This window comes from Triturus cristatus, chromosome 5_2, assembly GCF_964204655.1.
Source record: "Triturus cristatus chromosome 5_2, aTriCri1.1, whole genome shotgun sequence".
Classification (NCBI taxonomy): Eukaryota; Metazoa; Chordata; class Amphibia; order Caudata; family Salamandridae; genus Triturus; species Triturus cristatus.
This window is the reverse complement of record NC_140588.1, coordinates 1,074,356,119-1,074,371,416: the sequence shown is the minus strand read 5'-3', so window position 1 is coordinate 1,074,371,416 and position 15,298 is coordinate 1,074,356,119. Positions and strand designations below refer to the sequence as shown.

The 15,298-nt window shown below is 45.1% G+C and overlaps 1 protein-coding gene across 2 annotated transcripts in view; it reads left to right on the top strand.

The window, feature by feature from the left end:
* The window catches only part of LOC146829692 (serine protease 23-like), a 1,412,546-nt gene that overhangs the window by 627,093 nt on the left and 770,155 nt on the right, over positions 1-15,298 (top strand). The window lies entirely within an intron of this gene.

Here is a 15,298-nt window from a genome sequence, read left to right as displayed (position 1 = left end):
ATGAGTATGGGGCAGCCTGTATTCAGAAGGTCCCCTTTGTTCTAACCCCACTCACCTGAAAACCACACTGACTGAAAAACAGCCATGGGCGGAAAAGCACCGGGGAAAAGGAGGTACACAGGGAAACAAGGGAAAGATTCTGGATGTCCAGAAGCAGCTCTTTAAAAGAAGGTGTCGTGGTTGGATGATTTTCTCTGTGGCTACTCTCCTTTAGCATTTAGGAAGAGGTAATCAGCAGGAGATTATTTAAGAAAAGAACAGAAAATAGCATCAGCTTTTAGACAAGAAAACATATACTCATTCAATAAGTTCATCTGTTTCATAGAAGGTTATTTGAGGATGATAGACTGTTTGAAGGAAGGTAGAATCCTTCTGCACGGTTACTCCCACTTTTTGGCTGGTGCTGTGATGGTTTCAGACTAGTCTGACTGGGATCCTACTAACAAGGACCCCAGTCTCAGTGCTTTCTCACGTAAATTAGTATGGTAATTACTTAGGTACATCCCAGATTGGACACTGGTGTACCCTTAAATGGTATATAGTATATGGTACTGAGGTACCCAGGGCATAGGTACACCAGGTGTCCCTCATGGGCTGAAGCACATGTATTATGCCACCCTTGAGGGACCACTCAAACTGTAACTACAGGCTTGCCATTGCAGCCTGTGTAAGCTGGTGCTAGCACCACTTACGGAAGATATAGGTTTCCCTATATCTAAGGTCATTGCACTTAAAATCAATAAGTCATCCTAAAGCATGCCTTTCAATCCTGAAGGCAGGGTGCTCGGTTCTAAATGTGAGGGTGCCCCTGCCTGAGCAGGACACCCTTGCATGAGCAGAACACCCCTGCAGCCTACAGAGTCCATTCTCCTGTGTTGTAAGTGCGACAACCATATAACATATAGAGGGGCACCACATCATTACGCGATGACCATCTCAAAACTGGCTGTAACGAACCCTATCATGTTCGGTGTCAAACATGTTGCAGTCATACCTACACACCGTAAGCGGTGTGGGAGTTATGATTCCATGCACTGTAAAGCTCCTCCGGGAGGCCCTCAGTGCACCCGGTACCAGTATTCTAGACCCGTACAGCACAGCATGGCTGCTGCCGACCAAAGACACATCAGCCCTCCTGCTGCTGAGCCAGGTTCGAGCAGGGGAAGGCAGAGTAATAGGTATCCTGTCACAGGAAGGTTTGACTACCTCCTAGACCAGGTTTAGTGTATTCGGGCCGGGTGGGAGCGCATGCCAATGCCACTCAGTCTGCTTGAAGGGCTCATTTGGTGCCATACTTGCATAGTCCAGTTCAAACTGGACAAAGGACATGAGAGTATCTTCCACACTTTCTGACCCCTCCCCTGGGAGGGAACCCTGAATTGTCCCAACCCTTTCCTTAGGGTACTTAAGGGCTTACCTGAGGGTGGGTCGTGGAACAAGATTCTTTTCAAGACACCACTTTTTCTAAGACCGTCGGGGCACTCTGGACTTCGCTCCGGGCATCAAGGCTGCAACTGGGAAGACTCCTACTGCACTTGATATCGACGCCACGCAATGTCCGTGCTTGTGCTCCATACAGGAACCTTCCAAGGCCTGTTAGAATCCAAGACACCTGAAGGAATCTGCCTTGAAGGAATCACTTCCCTGCATCTGCAGTCACCGCAATTAAGTTGACCGGTCTGCTGATCCTGGGCTCCCACGGACTCCGAAAGGCTCATCAACAGAGGTGGGGGTTCTTCATATCCCTTGAGGCCTGCCCTGTCCTCTCGCCAAGTTTGAGGCCAGTATCTCTCATCGAAGCCACAGGAACCAAACCCCTGTGCACCGCATCGACTTGCTGTTGTGAAGACTTGTTGGCTTCTTTCCATCAAGATGTTCGGGGTCCCAGTAGCCCCCACCTCAAGCATCTCCTGTGACCAAAATCTTTGTTCTCACTGCATCACTTGCACCGTGGGACTGCATTTTTAGTGAGCTGCTCAAGGTCCTCTTGCGACTCCAGTGCCTCCGGCCTGTGGGTTCTGCTGAGGCTCTCCTTTGAGTTCTGTGGGCTCCCCTGATTGCTCGGGCGTGCGCTGACCCCCCTGCTTTTGGTGAGTCACCTGGACCCCGCACCTACTTCGCTTTGAGTTTGACTGCAGTTTCTGACGCCACTTCACACCTATGTACCCGGCTTCCCTGGTGTAGGTGTCCTGGTTCCTAGGATATCGACAGATGGGGTGGCTCTCCAACCTTATGTCTTCCACAGGGTTTCTTCATGGTCCACTGGTAAGGGTCCTTCTTCTTTAAAATTGCAACTGCGACTTACCCGTTAACTTGTATTGAGCACACGGTCGTGTTCCCACACTGCACACGACTTCGGTGGGGTTCCTAGATACTCACCTTGGGTGGTTCGTTGGGTACCCGGACCTTCTACGTCTTCTGGGTACAGTCTTGATTCGAGTTGTGGTTCGCATACCACTATTTTAGAATAAGGTTTGGTCTCCTCCTGGTGACCACTGTGTATTTCGTGCTACTTACCTGTTTCTATTGAAAAGTGTGCATTGTGTAGGTATCCGTCTAGGAGATATCTGTTAGTGAGGGTCTTATAATAAATATATATTTTTATAAATACACTCTGTGTTTCTTTTTCACTTAATCTATACCTATAAGATTATGTTATGGTGAAACGAGCTGCTTTACACTCCTTCTGGACTAAGCCTGAAGGCTGCTCTCCACAGCTTTCTAAGGTTGTCTAAGACCACTAAAATCACCATAAGGGTTGTCTGGATTGGTGCAGGGTGCCCACTTACATAAGTGTGCATCATATACCAAGCCAGCTTCTCACACTGTTGCTCAGCAAATGCTTTTGTAGTAACCTCTTATGAAGGACAAAACAAATAAGAATTCCAAAGCCTCCAATGAGGCAGATACTGAAGATAGCCAAAGTAATTCTCTCTACCAACGGAATGAACACATCAAGGGTCCAGGAAATCCACTCTAAAAATTGAGTAAAGGGGGAAAACAGTGCACTGACCTACAAAACGAAGGAAAGATACTTCTTCAATTGCACAAGACAGAAACTTGAGGGGGAAAACAAAAGAACTGTCTTACTCGTCCTGAAGATGGAGAGCGAGGTAGGATGAGGTCACTGATGAGGTGGAGGAAGCAACACCAATATCGCTGAGGAATGGAGCACTGAAGTCAATGAGCAGCTCAGAAAGCACACAGCACCGAGAACAGACTTCAGAAAACTCGGCACATCCAAACGAAGCAACAAGAAACAAGAAAGCCAGCAGAACCGTTGGTGGCAGGAAATTCTTTCCCTGTTCTACGAACCGGAAACAAAACCAAGCGCAGAGGTTAGGAAGAACGGCCTCTAAATAGTCCCCAACTTCATAACTACCATGCATCCCCAGTCACAAGAGGTCACTCAACCAATCCACGAGGCAGCAACTCTCAAGCCAAGTGAAACAAGCAATACTATCGTAAAACATCTTGCCCACTCAGAGAAAAGAAAAAGGAGAAAAGATGAACAGTACAGAGAGAGGGTAAATCATACATTTTAGGGACAGGGACAAAAAATATTCAGAAGGACAAGCTAACTGCTTAATCTGAACATTATTATGAGTCAATTAGGGAACAGGTGATACGGGATGTAACGCTACCCCTCATCAAAGGCCGGCTCCTGGACACAAAAGACACACAATTGATGGACGGAATGCAGAACAAATCAAAACATTCAACCCCAGTCAAGAGATCTGGGTTAAATCCATCATTCTTTTGCTCAACATGCCACCCCAGTTTAGACCTGGCCATATGCAAATCAGTCTTGACCCTGTGCCTCATGGGAACAGTCCAGCCCGAACTGCCAAGCAAGTTCCTCCCTGGACCGGAAACAAGCATCCTAGGACCGGTTTCTGGGTTTCACCCCTCTTCAGCCAGGATAGCTTGATTCCAGTGGCACAGTGAGCCCAGGACCCATGTCTGGGCATACCTGACGCACTTAGGGCGAGAAAGCAAAAGACATACAATTGATGGACGGAATGCAGAACAAATCAAAACATTCGCCCCCAATCAAGAGATCAGAGTTAAATCCATCATTCGTTTGCTCACCATGCCACCCCAGTTTAGACCTGGCCATATGCAAATCAGTCTTGACCCTGTGCCTCATGGGAACAGTCCAGCTCGAACTGCCAAGCCAGGTCCTCCCTAGACCGGAAACAAGCATCCTAGGACCGGTTTCGGGGTTTTACCCCTCTTCAGCCAGGATAGCTTGATTCCAGTGGCACAGTGAGCCCAGGACCCACGTCTGGGCATACTGGGCGCACTTAGGGCGAGAAAGCAAAAGACACACAATTGATGGACGGAATGCAGAACAAATCAAAACATTCACCCCCAGTCAAGAGATCTGGGTTAAATCCATCATTCTTTTGCTCACCATGCCACCCCAGTTTAGACCTGGCCATATGAATGTAAGAAATGGGGGGGCAGCGCACTCCTGTTGCTTAACTTTACAAACACTTGTGATTTTTTGATATAGGTGCTACAGTGTGATGCTCGCTGTCTATCGGGCATAGCAGTAAGGAAACTAAAACACAATCAACTGATGGTTGACACTGTGCACTGTGCTGGGGGTGTCTCAGACACTAGACAAATAATCGCCTAATCATAAAGAATCAAACACAACGGTCCAAATCAAAATAGGCATATATTAATAGATATGCAAGGTAAATATATACACAAATTGTTAAACCAATGATCAAACATTACAATGGTTATTTACAATCATCAACTGAATACATTGTTGACAAAGCACAGATGTATAAAACATAGTACATTAGATTGTTCACATGATGATTTAAAGGTGAGCCCAATGCATTTCGGGACTTAGATGTCCCTTCGTCAGGGGAAATCTGTAGACAAAAAGAACATAGTAATAATGGACTAAATGTATGAAAAAAGAACTTAGAATCACATAGCATTATATTCAATATTAAACTTCACTAATCCTGTGACTACCAATCGTGATTGACCAACGTGGGTACATGGCTCTATGTATCACTGAAGAATAGGCTTTACGGAAAGACTGTATTTAGGTAGAAGGAAAGGATCAACGTCACCCAATAGTGTGAAGTCTCCATAATGGTTTAGGTAAATCAAGTGGGTGATGAAATGGAAATCGTGCCGAGAAAAGCATATAGAGACGTAGGAATGTGTGGCGAGAAAACCTCACCTTATGCACTAACGCGGTAAAGTAGAAAAGTTGATGCAGAAAAGTTCATGACTACCGGATCTCAGCGTAGCTATATAACGAGGGAGAGAAAACAAATAGGAGTGGACAAATGTGATTAGAATCACTAAGAAAGTGATGGGCGTGAAAGAAAGTTCTGAGTATCGTATACCCAACTCACCAGCAAAATAGGAAACGGACCCGCAATGGTAAAGACTAGAAACAAAAGAAAAAATAAGATCAGCGCTGATGCTGACATCGGTATGAAGGCCAACGCACAAAAAGACTTAAAGCCGTACTTACGAACCTGTTCAACAAGGAATGGCGTGGACCGTTCAACCACAGAGCTTCCGATACCGAAGGGAGGGACGTATGAAAACCCTGCTTGTTCGTGATTAAATGGACAGCGGGAGAGTCGGGCTGTGGCGTACTTCCGGAATAAAAATGAAAACGGGACTGCAACTGTGGTTGTCATGTTGGAGGGGGATGACATAATAAAATACTGGAAAGAGCATGACATGGTGGAAAAGAAGGGTAAATACAAAATACCCAATGTGCACGACTGAAGTCAGATGCTTACGAAAAAATGTATGTTCATGGAAAACATAAAGACTAAATGATGAATAATAAAAGGTAAAAATACTGAATACAGAAATTTACAAAAAGGAACATACGACGCTGCTGACTGATAAATACAAAATACCCAATGTGTACGACTGAAGTCAGATGCTAACGAAAAAATGTATGTTCATGGAAAACATAAAAGTTAAATGATGAATAATAAAATGTAAAAATACTGAATACAGAAATTTACAAAAAGGAACATACGACGCTGCTGACTGATGGAGGGCCATCACGAGAAAGGAAAGGGAAGAATAAGTGTTAATAAACGAGCTAGGCGTTGTCTAATAGATGCGGCCTTGGGAACAGTGTGGGGAACTGGCGATGGTACGACACAAGTCAGTAGAGACAAAAGAAATACATATTGCGACAATTAAGGGTGTACAGATGCTACCAAGAATAATGTTGAGAAAACGAGAGTGATATGGTGTAGAGAACAATAGTAGGTAGTGGTGAAGAAAGAGTAGTGAACCCTAGAAATTCGTGTTCAGAATGTAGAGAGGATGATCTATAGAAAACATGACAAATCCAAACGATCATTGAGACCAGATGGGGCCAGGGTATGTAATTTCTGAATCCAAAAAATTTCTTTGCGCAGTAGTAAGTTGGTGATGTCTACTCCTGGTCTGATTTTGATAGTTTCAATGACTTGAAAACGGAGTTGAGAAATCGTATCTTTGGCTTCAGACCAGTGTATTGCAAGGCTTGAGGTGGTGTTTCTGTTTCTAATCCTGGATTTATGTTCTGTAATTCGAGTTTTAATTTTGCGCTCAGTTTTCCCTACATATGCCTTTCCGCAAGGACATTTGATGCAGTAAATAGCGTGTGTGGTATTACAGTCACTGGAGTGTTTCAACGGAATTTTAGAACCTGATAAGGGATGTGTAAGAACGTTGCCAGTTATGACATTGTTGCAATGCACACATGCTTGGCATTTACGTGTACCATGATGAGAAACCTGTTTATCAGGAACTGTAGTGGGTTTCAAAAGTGAACGTAAATTCCTGCCTCTAGTGTAAGCAAACATAGGTTTCTCTTGAAATAAACCTTGGAAGTCTTGTTCCTGTTGGAGAAGTTCCCATCTGGAGAAGATAATGTTTTTGATTTTGGATGAAGCGGTTGAAAAATTGCTTACAAATACCAATCTCTGGTTGGAAAGGCGCGTCTGTGGATCCAGGAGTTCTTGTCGCTGTTTATTCATTGCTTTTGTCAAACAGGAAGTTAATACTTCTTGAGGATAGCTCTTGCTGCAAAACGTTTAGAGGTTTCAAGTAATTCAATGGAACAGTTAGTAGCGTCAGAACAGATTCTACGTGTCCTTATAAATTGGGACAATGGCAGATTCATTATCAGATTGCGTGGATGAAAACTAGAAAAGGTGAGAAGGCTGTTGCGATCAGTTGGTTTGTGAAATACAGTCGTACTGAACTGGTTGAGAGAAGTTTTGTTCACTTGTACATCAAGATAGTGGATCGTATGCTTACTGATGGAGTATGTGAGTTGTATGTGTGGGTTCATACTGTTGAGTTCATCTATCATCATGGTGAAGGACCTTGTAGAATCATTCCAAATAAGGAAAATATCATCAATGAATCGACGATACAAGATAATTTTTGTCCACCAATGAGGGTTGGAAATAATATAATCCTGCTCATATTGTGCCATGTAGATATTCGCATAGGCTGGGGCTCCCGAAAATCCCATCGAAGTTCCGTTTAGTTGTGCATAGAATTGATTTTGGTACTCAAAATAGCTGTTATGGAGACAAAATTTCAAAAGTTGGAGGATAAAATTTTTTTCGGTGTCAATGTCATCCATTTTGAGAAGTGCCCATTCCACCGCCTCGAGACCCGCGGAGTGTGGGATCGAGGTATATAGGGCTGTCACATCAATGGTGCACAGGTATGTTATGCTTTGCGGGTCAATCATGACCTGTTGTAGGACTTGAAGGAAATGCGTCGTATCTTTGAGATATGTACTCCATGATTGAACAAACTTCTGTAGGAAGTGATCAAAAAATTTCCCGATGGGGTCAAAAATGGACCCACACCCGGATACTATCGGGCGAAAAGGTGGGTCATTGGGATTCTTGTGAATCTTCGGGATCATATATAAATGAGGCCGTTTAGGGTTTGGAGACATCAGGTAAAGTCGTTTAGCATTATCGATCCATTCATTGTCATGTGCCGCCTTGAGGACAGAGTTAAGCAGATCTTGGAGTTGTGCAGTCGGATCGTTGGGAAGAAGCATGTAGGTGCTGGTATCAGAGACGTGTGATGCCACTTTCGAATGGTAATATGTTGAGTCCATAACGACTATAGCGCCCCCTTTATCAGCCGGTTGTATTGTAATCAAAGGGTTATTTGCCAAATTATGAATGATGTTACGTTCGTGCTTGGAGATGTTACTATGGTGCTTTGGTCGGTAGTTGAGCTTTTCCAGATCTTGGTTTACCAAAGTTTCAAAGCTATCCAAAGTTTTGTGTGAAGTAGGTGGCATAAAAGTACTTTTAGGTTTAAATTGTTGTGGGATAGGTTCATTGTCCTGTTGGACAGGAGGCACAACGTTATTAAAAAAGTGCTTAAGCCTGATCGTGCGCATGAATTTGAAAAATTCACCCTGTGTCTGAAGGTGATTGGTGTGCGATGTGGGTACAAACGATAATCTTCGTCCAAGTACAGATTGTTCTTGATCATTTAACTTGTAGGATGATATATTGATGACTAATTCACTGTTTTGCCGCTTCTTAAGGATTTTCCGCTTGTTTCCTTTCCCTCTCCGGGTTTTTCGTGTGTTGTTAATTGGGACGAATCTGGTTGAGATGGTGGACGACCGTGATCCATGGCCTGTGATAAAAAAGTAGTGGATGTAGAGGGAACAGATGATATATCAACAGATGTGATAGCTGGTAAATTGGAAGTGCCGGATTGTGGAATAAGGTTCGCTGCTGTGGCGGGGGTCCGACTGGTGGTAGTAATTTACCAGCTATCACATCTGTTGATATATCATCTGTTCCCTCTACATCCACTACATCAACAGATGTGATAGCTGGTAAATTACTACCACCAGTCGGACCCCCACCACAGCAGCGAACCTTATTCCACAATCCGGCACTTCCAATTTACCAGCTATCACATCTGTTGATATATCATCTGTTCCCTCTACATCCACTACTTTTTTATCACAGGCCATGGATCACGGTCGTCCACCATCTCAACCAGATTCGTCCCAATTAACAACACACGAAAAACCCGGAGAGGGAAAGGAAACAAGCGGAAAATCCTTAAGAAGCGGCAAAACAGTGAATTAGTCATCAATATATCATCCTACAAGTTAAATGATCAAGAACAATCTGTACTTGGACGAAGATTATCGTTTGTACCCACATCGCACACCAATCACCTTCAGACACAGGGTGAATTTTTCAAATTCATGCGCACGATCAGGCTTAAGCACTTTTTTAATAACGTTGTGCCTCCTGTCCAACAGGACAATGAACCTATCCCACAACAATTTAAACCTAAAAGTACTTTTATGCCACCTACTTCACACAAAACTTTGGATAGCTTTGAAACTTTGGTAAACCAAGATCTGGAAAAGCTCAACTACCGACCAAAGCACCATAGTAACATCTCCAAGCACGAACGTAACATCATTCATAATTTGGCAAATAACCCTTTGATTACAATACAACCGGCTGATAAAGGGGGCGCTATAGTCGTTATGGACTCAACATATTACCATTCGAAAGTGGCATCACACGTCTCTGATACCAGCACCTACATGCTTCTTCCCAACGATCCGACTGCACAACTCCAAGATCTGCTTAACTCTGTCCTCAAGGCGGCACATGACAATGAATGGATCGATAATGCTAAACGACTTTACCTGATGTCTACAAACCCTAAACGGCCTCATTTATATATGATCCCGAAGATTCACAAGAATCCCAATGACCCACCTTTTCGCCCGATAGTATCCGGGTGTGGGTCCATTTTTGACCCCATCGGGAAATTTTTGGATCACTTCCTACAGAAGTTTGTTCAATCATGGAGTACATATCTCAAAGATACGACGCATTTCCTTCAAGTCCTACAACAGGTCAGGATTGACCCGCAAAGCATAATTTGATTTGATTTGATTTGATTTGTCTATTTATAAAGCGCACGAATGCCCGTAGGTGTCTTGGCGCTAAGAATTGTCCGGTTCCGGTGTAGGTCTGACATTAGTGTATTTTATGCGGTGAACAGCCAAGTCTTGATTTTCTTTCTGAATATCTCTAGAGTTTGGCTGTTTTTGACATCAAACGGTAGTAAGTTCCATGTCCGTGCTGAATGAACGAGGAAACTTCTTCCTCCCCAGTTTGATCGTCTGAACTTGGGTATTGCTATCAGTTTCTTTTGACCGGATCTGAGAAGCCTTGAAGGTTCGTAATGTTTCAGGTATGTTTTCAGGAAGTGGGGGCCTTTACCCTGCAGTGCCTTGTATGTTAGACACAGTGATTTGAACTTGACTCTTTTGGCCACAGGTAGCCAATGGAGAGACTCTAGTTTGTGGCTAATAGGCTGGAACTTTGGAATTTCCAGTATCAGTCGTGCCGCTGCATTCTGGAGTCGTTGCATTTTTTCTATAATTTTTATTCTGGCTCCCGCATATAATGCGTTACCGTAGTCCAGTCGAGACAGTGCAAGGGCTGTCACTACCGTTCTACGTGTGTCTTGAGGCAAATATGGCAGTATTTTTCTTATCATTTTTAATATCAGCCAGAAAGACGAAGCTAGTTTGTTTACTTGTGCTTCGTAAGTTAATTTGGTATCTATCATAAATCCCAAGTTTTTGGCTTTCTCTGAAGGTTCTGGTCTGGTTCCCAGTTCAGGAGACCACCACTCTGGGGACCAAATATCAGCATTGCCTCCAAGAATCAATACCTCACTCTTTTCTCCGTTGAGTTTGAGGCAATTTTGTTGCATCCATTGACTAACTTTTAGCATACATAGTTGGAATTTTTTGGCTGTTACTTTATTGTCTTTGCCTATGGAGATGACAATCTGTGTATCGTCGGCATAGGATATAGGTGTAAAGCCATTTTCTCTTATTACTTCAGCAAGGGGGGCAACATATAAGTTAAAAAGTGTTGGGCTCAATGAAGAGCCCTGTGGGACACCACAAGGCGCTTTAAAGGAGTCTGACTTTGCTTCTCCTAATTCAACTGTGAATTTTCTGTCCTTGAGATAGGATAAGATGAGACTGCACGCATGGTCGCTAGCTCCGACTTCTCTAATGCGTTTTATTAGTATCTCGTGGCTGACCGTATCGAAGGCCGCCGAGAGATCCAATAGCACCAAGGCGGCCTTTTCCCCCTTGTCTAGTATACTTCTAAGTTCCTCGGTGGCCGTGAGAAGGGCCGTTTCCGTTCCATGCCCTTCACGGAAACCAAATTGCGAGTGGTCGAGCCAATTATTGTCCAGTAAGTACCTTGAGAACTGTTTGTTCAGCAATTTCTCCAGCACTTTTGCGGCGAAAGGAATCCTAGCTATGGGTCTGTAATTGCTATGTACTTCGCTGTCCAGATGCGGTTTTTTTAATAATGGCCTGATTGAAATAGTTTTCCAATCATTTGGAAATATGCCGGTGTTCAGAATTACTTCAAACAATTTTTGAAGTGCTGGTCCTATTTGTTCTGAGCATATTTGCCATATCTTCGGCGGACATGGGTCTGAGGGACTGCCTGAGTTGGTTGTTGTTATTTCCTTGATGATTTGTTCCACTGTAGGTAAGGACCAGAAAAATGATAGGGTGCCGCTAGGTTGGTTATCTAGTTTTGAGTTGTTTGTAGGGGTTTGGGTTATTTGGTCTGTCTGGTTGTTTTTAAATAGTTCATATACTGAGGACACTTTGTTTACGAAGAAATTGCCTAAAGTATTGCAGAAGTCGGATGAAATATCCTCTGGATTATTATTTTCGATTTTGGCAAGTTTCTTGACTGCTGCGAACAGATCTTTGCTCGAATTCTTAGATTCATTTATTTTGTGTACAAAAAAATTGCTTTTTTCTGCAATTATCATATTTTTATATGTGGCCAGTTCATTTTTATAGTCTACCTTTAATTTGGAGTCATATTGCGATCTCCACTTTTTCTCTGCTCTTCTGCAGGTCTGTTTTTGTGTTTTTAAGGCTTCCGAGTACCAGGGTTGTGAAGGTGACTTCCTTTTGAAAGACGCTCTTTTCTGTGGTACGGAATTCTGAGTGGCTGTTTTTAACCAATCATTAAATTGCGTGCATGCTATATTGCTGTCACTTTCTAGCGTTGGAAATGAGGAGTTCATTGCCTCTATTACTATTTGAGGGTCTATTTTTGACCAATCTGGATAAGTGACTTTCTTGGGAATTTTAGTTGGTTTCCCCAAGTCCTCCATAGTCTCTAGCTGAAAGGATACTAATTTATGATCTGTCCATGCGATCGGGTGGACTTCAATCTTAGTTAATTTTTGGCAGGATGTAAAGATACCGTCAAGTGTATGTCCTGCTACATGTGTATCTGAATGGACTTTTTGTTCTAGATCAAAATTAGCCATTGCCTGTTTAAAGGTGTTGATTCTGGGGTCTGTGGTTTTCTCCAAATGCAAATTGAAGTCTCCCAATATTGTATAGTCCTGGTTCATAACACAAGATTCAAGGAAGGGACTTAATAATTCAATCAGCGGTTTTCTGGCATTTGGTGGTCTATAGATTAGTAGCCCATTGAAAGTATATTTGTTTGTGGCCGTGATTTGAAATGTCATGGTTTCGCAGTCGGAGTGGCTACCTTTTTCAGAGCTCTTGATCCTGAGGCTTTCTTTAGCTATAATCGCTAACCCTCCTCCCCGTTTCATTTTTCTATCAACTCTATAAAGTGAGTATTTTTCAGGTATTGCTAATGAGAGGTCGGCGTCGGATGCTTCATCCGCCCATGTTTCCGTTACGAACAATACATCGACTTCTTGGTTTTCGATCAAATAGGCGATGTGGGTATTGTGTTTTATCATTGATCTGGCGTTTATTAGCCCTGCCTTGATAATACACTTTTTAGTATTCTCTATATTGTTTTTTGTGGCAATCTTATTTGTGTTCTTTACTGTGGTAAAATCGAATTTAAGAGGGCAGCATGGACATTGCTTACCTTCTAAATGCAGATCTATTGGTGGGCAGGTTGCGGAGCATCTTAACGACAAGATTTCTTGTGCAGTGTATTTCCTATGGATGATTTCTTTATCCTTTTGGGCAGGGGGTATGGCCCTGGGCTCTGTCCTGGCTCGGACGGGCGCAGACGGGCTTGACTTAGGCTCGACTTCGGCGCGATGCCGGCGCGCCCGCTGCGCTCGCCCGCTGCGCGTCCGGAAAGGGCACATTGATAAAGGGCGGAGAGGCGTGGCCTTACGAGTGGGCGTGTCTGCTGTATCGGGCGCGCGAGGCGTCAGCGCGTTCCCTCCCTGCAGCAACGCGTGGGACAACTGAGCTGCGTTTCCCGCCTTCCCAGCAGCTAGCAGGTCAGTGGGTCCTCAGGGTGCAAGTACTTGTATAAAATTACAACAAATTACAAAGTTTTTAAAAATACGCTAAAAACAGACCTCCCGGCTTCCGCCTCAGGAGTATTGCAGTTTGTGGCGCGCTTGTCGGTCAGCGCGACTATATGGCGGGGGAAAGGGGGCGTGGTCTCAAGTAGGCGTGGCCTTACGAGTGGGCGTGTCTGCTGTATCGGGCGCGCGAGGCGTCAGCGCGTTCCCTCCCTGCAGCAACGCGTGGGACAACTGAGCTGCGTTTCCCGCCTTCCCAGCAGCTAGCAGGTCAGTGGGTCCTCAGGGTGCAAGTACTTGTATAAAATTACAACAAATTACAAAGTTTTTAAAAATACGCTAAAAACAGACCTCCCGGCTTCCGCCTCAGGAGTATTGCAGTTTGTGGCGCGCTTGTCGGTCAGCGCGACTATATGGCGGGGAAAAGGGGGCGTGGTCTCAAGTAGGCGTGGCCTTAAGAGTGGGCGTGTCTGCTGTATCGGGCGCGCGAGGCGTCAGCGCGTTCCCTCCCTGCAGCAACGCTTGGGACAACTGAGCTGCGTTTCCCGCCTTCCCAGCAGCTAGCAGGTCAGTGGGTCCTCAGGGTGCAAGTACTTGTATAAAATTACAACAAATTACAAAGTTTTTAAAAATACGCTAAAAACAGACCTCCCGGCTTCCGCCTCAGGAGTATTGCAGTTTGTGGCGCGCTTGTCGGTCAGCGCGACTATATGGCGGGGAAAAGGGGGCGTGGTCTCAAGTAGGCGTGGCCTTACGAGTGGGCGTGTCTGCTGTATCGGGCGCGCGAGGCGTCAGCGCGTTCCCTCCCTGCAGCAACGCGTGGGACAACTGAGCTGCGTTTCCCGCCTTCCCAGCAGCTAGCAGGTCAGTGGGTCCTCAGGGTGCAAGTACTTGTATAAAATTACAACAAATTACAAAGTTTTTAAAAATACGCTAAAAACAGACCTCCCGGCTTCCGCCTCAGGAGTATTGCAGTTTGTGGCGCGCTTGTCGGTCAGCGCGACTATATGGCGGGGAAAAGGGGGCGTGGTCTCAAGTAGGCGTGGCCTTACGAGTGGGCGTGTCTGCTGTATCGGGCGCGCGAGGCGTCAGCGCGTTCCCTCCCTGCAGCAACGCTTGGGACAACTGAGCTGCGTTTCCCGCCTTCCCAGCAGCTAGCAGGTCAGTGGGTCCTCAGGGTGCAAGTACTTGTATAAAATTACAACAAATTACAAAGTTTTTAAAAATACGCTAAAAACAGACCTCCCGGCTTCCGCCTCAGGAGTATTGCAGTTTGTGGCGCGCTTGTCGGTCAGCGCGACTATATGGCGGGGAAAAGGGGGCGTGGTCTCAAGTAGGCGTGGCCTTACGAGTGGGCGTGTCTGCTGTATCGGGCGCGCGAGGCGTCAGCGCGTTCCCTCCCTGCAGCAACGCGTGGGACAACTGAGCTGCGTTTCCCGCCTTCCCAGCAGCTAGCAGGTCAGTGGGTCCTCAGGGTGCAAGTACTTGTATAAAATTACAACAAATTACAAAGTTTTTAAAAATACGCTAAAAACAGACCTCCCGGCTTCCGCCTCAGGAGTATTGCAGTTTGTGGCGTGCTTGTCGGTCAGCGCGACTATATGGCGGGGAAAAGGGGGCGTGGTCTCAAGTAGGCGTGGCCTTACGAGTGGGCGTGTCTGCTGTATCGGGCGCGCGAGGCGTCAGCGCGTTCCCTCCCTGCAGCAACGCTTGGGACAACTGAGCTGCGTTTCCCGCCTTCCCAGCAGCTAGCAGGTCAGTGGGTCCTCAGGGTGCAAGTACTTGTATAAAATTACAACAAATTACAAAGTTTTTAAAAATACGCTAAAAACAGACCTCCCGGCTTCCGCCTCAGGAGTATTGCATAACATACCTGTGCACCATTTATGTGACAGCCCTATATACCTCGATCCCA